Raw genomic sequence first — 9,308 nt, forward strand, 5'->3', positions numbered from 1 at the left:
CCATGGAAAGGGTGCCCACTGTTTATTGCTGAGTTGTAAACCTTGAGAAAAAATGGCTCTGTGAAATCTCTACCTCACCACTGCCTTTAGGAGGAACAGGAGGACCCAACAGGAATTGCTGCTACATTTCTGCTGATGTTTTCCAAATGTTGCCTCTGAGGCATGGTAGCAAAAGGCAGTTTTATAGAAAAGTCTTTAAAAATCAGGTTAGGGAAGTCCTTCCTCCACAGGAGGTGATGTACTCTCTGTAGTCTGTAAAGATACTGCTGCAGCATTTTGGAGACCCCACCTGGAAAGACTAAATTGTTTTGCAAGCACTAATTTTTCTGATTTGTGCCTTAGCAGCATGGACAAACTGTCTGAGCCATCTCTCTTCCCCAGCCTCTCCCAGGAATGGGAAGAGCAGTGGCTGAGGAACTGAACACCAGGACTTCAACTACAGCCCTGACTCTTTGTTCAGCCTGGGGAAGGGGCTGCAGATCTAGCCCCCAGTGCACCCAGGAGCATCACTGTGCTCCCAACAGCAGTGGAGGGGTTTCTGCCTCATTTGAATAATGGGTTAATTTGTGCTCCTCTGTTTAAAATTGCTCCATTTCTGAGTCCATCAAAGTCTGTGAAAGCTTTGTCATGTGCTTTATGGGGATTAGGAGGCAAGATAATTTATATAAGGTAAGGAAAAATGATACAGGAAAAGGAAGAAATTATTCCAGAACAGAAGCCATTAGCACAAACAGTAAGAATTACTATTTTTAAAATTCCTTTATTAAGGATTTAGATATGTATTTTTGGGCCTCATTTTCTCTCCTAGCACCATGCAGCACCATTGCAGGACCCAGTTCCATAACAGGATGCACTGGGCTTGGTGTACAAAGTCTGGGGTAACCTGGAAGCATTATTCTTGCAGAGCAGGTGGATGCTGGCAGGAAACATCTGGCTCTGTGAGTTTGTTCTGCAGCAGCTTCAACAGAAGAGAGGAGGAGGAGCTCTGTTTGAAGGGACTGTGTAGGTGGTGCAGAGTGCACATCTCCATCTTTTTTTTCCTGAGAAATAAGTGGAAATAAATAATTCATCAGATGGAAAGTCATAGAGAGCTGGAAACTTACTGTCTAAATGCATGAAAACTTATTAGAAGTCCAATCAAATATATTCCTAGTCCATGCAGGACTGAAAGTAACTGTGCATGGAGTCAATACAATGTTTTTATAAAATAAAGATATAAAATGATTGGTTCATTCAATCTGATCACATGTTCAGTTTGATCATTCCCCTGTGGTATCAATGCAAGAACAGTGTCTGTGGGCAGAGCAAGAGCACCACTGGCAAGGCAGGAATTGCAAGGCAAGGGACAAACAGAAGAATCATAGAATCACAGAATTCTTTAGGTTGGAAAATGCCTCTAAGATCATCAAGTCTAACCATTAACCCACTTAGCACTTCCAAGTCCTAAGTCATGTCCCTAAGTCCGTAAGTCCAAGTCCATAAGTCTGTAAGTCCAAGTCCTAAACCATGTCCCTAAATGCCATATTCAGTCTTTTAAATCCCTCTAGGAATGGTGACTCCACCAGTGCCCTGGAAAGCCTGTTCCAACACTTGACAACCTTTTTGGTGAAGAAAGTTTTTCCAGTATCCAAACTAAACCTTCCCTGGTGCAACTTGAGTGGGAGCATAGGCTGTCAGATTGTCTGGTTTTCGGCCACAACAGTAAAATCTGATGTTAATTTGTCTTTTCTAGGGATCAGAATTTTGTAGAAGTACCCTTACACCATGTCTTATTTAAAAAATTGCTATTGAGCAGCCAAGTAACAGCAAGGTCTGGGGTGAGCTAGCAATTACCTGTGTTCCCAGTTATCATCCTGCATCAGCATCTGATCACCACCTTTTCCATTTTACACTAAGGTTAATATACCATGCTGTCTTGGAACTTTGTCATGAGGGCAGATATCCCACTGACAAAAAGATAAGCACGTCTAAATGCATTCTGTGGGCTTTCCTCTTTGCTCAGCTCATTTACAGGTGTCCATACAAACCTGTTTGTGCAGCTGCAGTTATACTTACCGTACTTATACAAGGACTAGTTACAGCATTTAGAAACAGAAGCAGCAGGAACACATCTTGGTCTTGTCCAGAGCATGGCAATGTCCCAACTTTGTAGCTCCCTTCTTTCCTGGCTTTGTTGTGGCTACACACCACAAATTGATACCTTGCACTAATCATCTTCTGCTGCAATGTGAGGCTGTGTGAGGTGGGACTCTGGGCTGGTACCAGCTGCAGAGTTGGGAGGATCAGCCTGTTAATCACAACAGGAGATGCGGGAGTGCATCAGTCATTCAACCCCCCCTTGACACAGGCTCGATAGCACAGGGATTATCTCAAGACACAAGCAACTTTCATTACCTTGAAAACCCTGGCTGCCAGTCTGAGGCATGATTCCTTGTTTGCAGAGGTAATGTCAATGACTGGAATAATCATTGCCCTGATCCAGATGGAAAAGTAAACACTTTATTTTTGTGGCTAGAGCTGTGCTTGCTGAGCAGTAGTGCCTGTGACACACTGGAGGATGAGCTCACACCCATGAAATATTTCTGTTCCCACTTGTCCTTTGCAACGGAAGCTCTCACCTCTGTTTTTTACTATAAAACCCTTGTAGGAGAGACATCATCTGCAGTTCTGACTCAGACCATTAAGAGCATGTTGAGAAGTAACTTTGGTTTCCCAGAAGGCTAATTTACGTCAGCAAGACAAAAGATAATCAGAGTCATAAATCCTTATCCGTGTCCATATCTCCTGATTGCTTTAAAAATATCGAGACAGTGCTTGCTATACCTTAACCAAATGCAGAAATTTGACTTGGTTTTCCTAGCATCTGAAGTGCATGGTAGTTACGCTGCCTTATAGCTGCCTCATTTCCAGCATGCTGGAATTAAGCATGGTCGTAAATTATGCATGACTTTTTAATGTTCATGAATCCCCATCATTTTACTTTATTGATCAGTTCTTTACCATAATTGGCAACAATCCATGAGGAAATGCATGTCCTACATCAGGCAAATGGGAATTTTATTGATGTAACATTGGGAAAGCAATAGACACACTTAACATGCTGAAATGTTACTATCCTTTACGCTTGTTTGAGAGCTCTGTTGGTGTCCTTCTGCCCGCATCTTCATGTGAGTTAAAAAAGCTTCTCTATTAATATTTATAGGGAAGCTAGCTTACCCACCTAGCGCTCTATACCATTAATAGTAATGAAGGTAAACATATAAGTTCTTTCCCTTCGATGAATATTAATGAAAATGAACACATATATCAGTGTAGGGATTCCAAAATTTTTCATTACACCTTTTTCCTTAGGATTAGCAGTCAATCTTCCCTTCTCCCACTCTCCCTCTCTTCGTTCCACACTTCAGTCCTAAGAAAGCACACATGGCCAACTGCAACACAAGGCTGTTTTGCTGATCCCCATGCTCAAGGCACAATTTTGCAGAAGGAAATCTGCCATGAATAATCTGCTTAATAAAGTCTGTGTACTGAAATATAACATTTTCCCTTGTGTCAGTTATAAATCAGAGTCACAGAATCATTTAGGTTTGAAAGACCCTTAAGATCGTGAAGTCCAACCAGTCCTCCAGAAAGGCCAAGCCCACCCTGTCCATGTCCTCAAGTGGCACATCTACATGTCTTTTAAATCCCCCCACCAAGGGATGATGACTCCACCCCTTCCCTGTACAACCTTTCTAGAACCTGACAACCCTTTTGGTGAAGAAATTTTTCTAATATTCAAACTAAACCTCCTCTGGCACAACTTGAGGCCATTTCCTCTTGTCCTATTGCTTGCTACTTATGAGAAGACGCCTACTCCCACCTGGCTACAACCTCCTTTCAGGTAGTTTTAGAGAGAAATAAGGTCCCCATGGAGCCTCATTTTCTCCAGGCTAAACAAGCTCATCTCCCTCAGCCGCTCCACATCAGACTTTTACTCTGGGGCCTTCTACAGCTCTTCTGCCCTTCTTTGTACATGCACAAGACATAAGGCACATCAACAGCAACCAAAGTCAGTGTCCAGAGAGGAGCCACAACCATATCTCTGCCATCCTTATTTTCATTCATTGCATTCTGCTTTGAGAAGACACCTGATTATGTTGTATATTTTGACAAAAGTGATTAGCAAAAAAGAGTCAATTCTATGTCAGTTATTGGGTGTCTGTAATGAGATAAATTTGCTCATTTGATTGCCTGCTCATCAATCGACCTTATGCTTGTTGAGTGTAACTGAATTTGTGTCCAACAGCAAAATGAAGATATTTAGATTTACCATAATAAAATCTTGTACTGAGGTCTAATTAACCTGCAGAGAAAAATGGGAACTGCTTTAAAGCATTTTAATTTGAAGTGTGCATATATTAAAAAATGCTCCTTGTTCAAGCATAACTTGCCTTTTACTTTTCATTTTTCTCTAGAGTAACACAACTAGAATGACCTTGGGTTTGGATTTGTGGTGGGTTTTCTTGTTTGTTTTGTTTTGAGGTTTTTTGTGGTTTTGTTTTGTTTGTTTGTTTGTTTTTTGTGGGTTTTTTTTGGTAGGGTTTTTTTTTTTTTTGCAGGGAAAGGGAGGGAAAGCTTCAAAATAGTTGTCAAAACCCCCTTAACTGTGCTCTCAGAGGGTCTTGAATGGTCTCACACCTCATACAAAGTAAAAGTATCAGTAGTTTGTGTAAAAATAATAAAAATATTATTAGGAAGAAAAAAGCCATTGCCCACAAATAATCCTTAAAGGAAAGTACACGATGCATCTAATATCTATACTAGCAGAGAGAGCTGCTGTTATCAGACAGATAAAGCATTTATTCAAAAATCCTGGAACCCAACAGCAGATAATATAGCAGGTTATAATGAAGTATAATAAAGTAATAAAGAATATACTCTCTAACAGGTGTGAAAAACCTTTGTACCCTAAGATAACTTAGCAAATAAAGTCTATAAATGAGAAAACCCCCAAAACAGAATGGAGAAGGGAAACCCAAAACCCAGCTATGTTTGAATTTCGAAGTTTGCAGGCTGTTATTAGTAGTCTCTTCTGGCAACCTGTCACCATACCATAAATATGTACAGTCTTGGGCCAGGGAGATTGGTTTGAAAGCATGATCAGACTTGTTGGGAAAGCAATATTCACAGAGCAGCTTTTTTTGGAGTCAAATCAAATATAACTTATCGATATATAACTTGTTGACCATTAACAAATGGCTTATAAGAAAATGATTCTTTATTACACACCATGTGAGAAGACATATGTCTTTTTTATTGATATTTTTTGCAGCCAGGGAATGCAGTCACCATCTAAATGAATTACTGACTATATCCTCTTGGATATGGGGAGTTAAAACAATTTTGTTTTCATGAATAACCCTTTTCCAATAGGATTACCTGACATTACACAACCACAGCATCAGAGTGCACTCACTACACTGCACACTTTTTCCAATACATTTGATCTTCACAGTAACTTTGTGACTATGCAGAGCTCTTTATAAATATTTAATTCAAATTATTCTACAGCACAAGAGCCGGGGAAGAGTGAGAAAGTGACTCACTGTTTCTTACTCAGAGATGAGTGACAAGGCAAATCTGGTGTTGCAGTGGGAGACTGCTTTTGGTGCTAATTAAATCATCCAAGGACAGATCCCATGTGAGCCTATGGATCTCATCCTGGCTCAAGCAGGTGGCTACCCAGGCTGTAGTGGTGTGCACTGAACATCTGTCACCTCCCTGCTACTGTTCTGGAGCAAAATGCACAATTAGTCTCGTTCTTTGCAAGCAAGGCATTTTGATGCAGACCTCCTACCTTCCAGGCACATGGTTTCACAATTGCAACCAACAGACACTGTGTTCCTATTCGTTCAGGAAACAAAAATACATTTAACTTAAAAAAAATAAAATCCAGATAGAAAAAAATGTTTCTTCTACCATCAACCAAGAGTATGTGTGAGAAAACAGGGCACGATTGATCTACTCTAAACTAATAAAAATAATTATAGCAGTAAAATAATGGTAAAAAAAAGTAGGAATAATTTTATCATAATTTCAAAAGTAGTGAATATTTAATCTTTCAAGAGCTTTAGCCATGACATCATGGATGGAAATAAGAAATTAAAATTGATCAGACACTAAAATAACTGATTTCTCATTAAACCCTTTGTGCAAGGTACAGCCATTCCTGTGCCCCTTTGGTACAATTTAATTGACTTCTGTTTGTGCTCACATTTTTCTGAAATTTGTTTTCACTGATTTGGTGGCCGATAGCAAATTTATCATTTTTGGTTAACTGCAGGAAGGCTTTGAAATAATACCAAGGATGAGCTTTGAGTTTAGCTGGTTAAATGGGAGCAGGTACTGTGAGTTCCTGGAGAGAAAACTGGTAAAAAGACATTTAAATGGCACTTTCCAGCTGGATCTTCTTTGAGGGTTGTTTGTCCACAACCTTCCAGACTGGGGAAGCTCACCCAGAAACAGGCTTGTGCTCATGGGTGTAGGTCACCCAGCTCTGTTCTCTCTTTGGCTGGGCAGGTCTGTGTGCCTAAGTTTGTGTTCTACAGGGGTAAAGGAGGGATCTGAGCTGCCACTGGCATCATCCTGCAGTGGCGGTGTATCAGCTCCCCCACCCACATAAGCTGCAGGAATTTCTTTGCGCACAATCCCTGCAAGGGTGGACTTGTACCACGTACTCATGGTCACCTGGATTATTCCAGGGTTTGTGTAACAGGTGGAGTGTCCTCGGGATATGGGGCTTTATGTGCCTTTTGGATGTACGTGGCACTGCTGTACTCCCACTAGAGGTCACCAAACTCTTCATGAGGGCTCCCATCCCATCCTATCCCATTCCATCCCGTCCCATCCCATCGCCTGGATGAGAAGGTTACAGGCCACATTCACTTGAGCCAGATACAGAGGTGGCTAAGTGGTCTATGAAACTGCTCGGGAAACTTACTTACTATTCATTTTTAATGTAAGCAAGAATTCCTTTTTTAAACAAACAAGCAAACAAAAAACCCAAACATGTCTCCAAATGGCAGCTGGTCAGGGAGTGCTGCAGGACATATCAGGGACAGCAGACTGTGCCCCCTCAATGCTGTATTTTGTGAATTGTTCTTTAAACATTCTTGAAAATGACTTCAAGATGATTTTAGCTATATTTTTTCCCAGAGTTTGTGAAAGTTTCCACTCTGTAGCACGAAAAAGATTTTATTGAAAAATTGCTATGCAAAGGATATCTGAAAAATGACTAATCATCATTGTGTCAGTCTCCTTGACTTCTCTTCATTACATGGCACTTATTTTTCCTGCACATGAAGGTTTTTCTCTACTTTACACACCCTGGTAGTAAATTCTGCCTTCAAGCAAAAGTTTGAGCAACAGCCCAGGAGATAAATGAATCTATGGTAAGGTGTACCTTGCTAGAGTAACCATATGTTTCTATTTTTGGATAGGCTACATTTTGAGTTGCAGCACCACCCTGGAAGTGATGACTGTTGGGTGACAGTTATCATTATGAATTGCTTTTGCAGGTCTTCCAAGACTGCAGTGTGCTATCAATTCACAGGGAAACACTGAAGGGCGAATTCTAGATTAATTCCCACTTTAATTTTAAATTAATAGTATCTTCATTTCATGGAACTGCACACTAAATGAACCTCCACAATTTCATGGAAAAAAAAGCCCCGTTGTTTCCGTTTCTTGTTGATCCTGCTGTCATTTTTCCTGCACCTGCACCGAGAGACAATTTTTATATCTGCTAAAATCCTTATTTAGTTTGATGCTGTAATATCACCAAGGCTCATTATGTACAGCTGCATGACATTGCCATATGCTGCTATGGAACCTTGAAATGGCTACAAAAATCAGAAGAATGTTGTCCATTTTGAGTGCGTTGAAAACACAAATATTTTTAACTCTTCAAGAGGCAGAGGAGCCTGAGCAGCAACAAAAAAAAAAGGCAAAATTGCCTGGGCTGATTTACAGTCAAGATATTGCTGTTTTATTCCCTGAGCAATGCCAAAGGAGGGAAAAAAGGCATTATAAGTAGCTGCTGGCAAATGAGAAGGCTGTTGTGCTCAATGCCAGTTTTATGATACCGAGGTGAAGCTGGTATGTCACTCCCGTAACTTACATGGACACAGACTTTTGCCATTCAATTTTTATTTCTTTTTCATTTATCAGAAGTCATAATTGCCCCCTTGAAAGTGTGGATCCACCTTCTTTTCCTACCACTTAGTCTCTGGCATTTTTGTTTTTTCCAATGCATATGGTCCATCTGGGCACTTCTCTGGTCCTTATTAATCTTGTGGTTGAGTGCTCACAAGGTTTATAGATTTTTTCAGTGCATATCTCTTCTTGTCCTTGGCAATTAGAGACCGAGGGAGTCAAAGCACCAGGTCACAGCCACACTGACGCTGTACAGCACAACCAGCAGCAGCAGCAAGGCAAGGTGTATGTTATTTTCCAGCTGCAGGGTCAAGTCTATGCTGAAGCTCAACTTTCTTTTCAAGCCAGGCTGCCTGGAAAGAACCATGATATTTAAGAGATCTCAAAAACAGGGTGGAGAAGAAAATCTGGGCATATTTCACCCATAAAATTTACCAACTTTTCTGAGCAAAGTGTTGTATCTTAGGACTAGCACTGCCTAATAGTATTTCCATAAATACATTTTTTAAAAAAAGCATTTCTCCATTTTGAAATATATATTTACTTTATAAGGGAGGTGTTTCGTTCATGTCAGAGATGTAGATTTGAGCTTTCTGAGCTCAGAGTGGCTTTCCCACCACCTACTATGAGGGTAGAAGAGGGCCTTGTCCCAGCTGGAGCACCTACCTGCTACTTCCTTTCACAAGAAAATAGCAGAAGCAGATATCTGAAGAGCATAGAAGTCTTTTATTGTGTGTAGAAATACAGAATATTTCACTTATCTTGACAGCCTTGAAGGTTAAGTTTTCCAACAAGAAATTGTCACTGGTCATGAGGCAGTGGGATTACTAACAAATTGCATGTTGGTAGCCCACACTCTAAACCAATAACTTTTATTTTATATATATGAAAAAATATATATATATACACAGACATATATATATATGTACACACACACACACATATATATATATATATGAGCCCCTGGCCGAGCCAGCCACACTGCCGGGAGGGCTCCCAGCCCCCAGCCGAGCCGGCCATGCCAGGTGGGCTCCCCAGCGGCTGCCCCGGAGGAGGGGAGTAGAGAGGAGGTACTTCGGAGTGCACAGAGGTTTGCCGGTCCAATTTGGGGG

This window comes from Lepidothrix coronata, unplaced genomic scaffold (genome assembly GCF_001604755.1).
Source record: "Lepidothrix coronata isolate B3197 unplaced genomic scaffold, Lepidothrix_coronata-1.0 Scaffold104, whole genome shotgun sequence".
Classification (NCBI taxonomy): domain Eukaryota; kingdom Metazoa; phylum Chordata; class Aves; order Passeriformes; family Pipridae; genus Lepidothrix; species Lepidothrix coronata.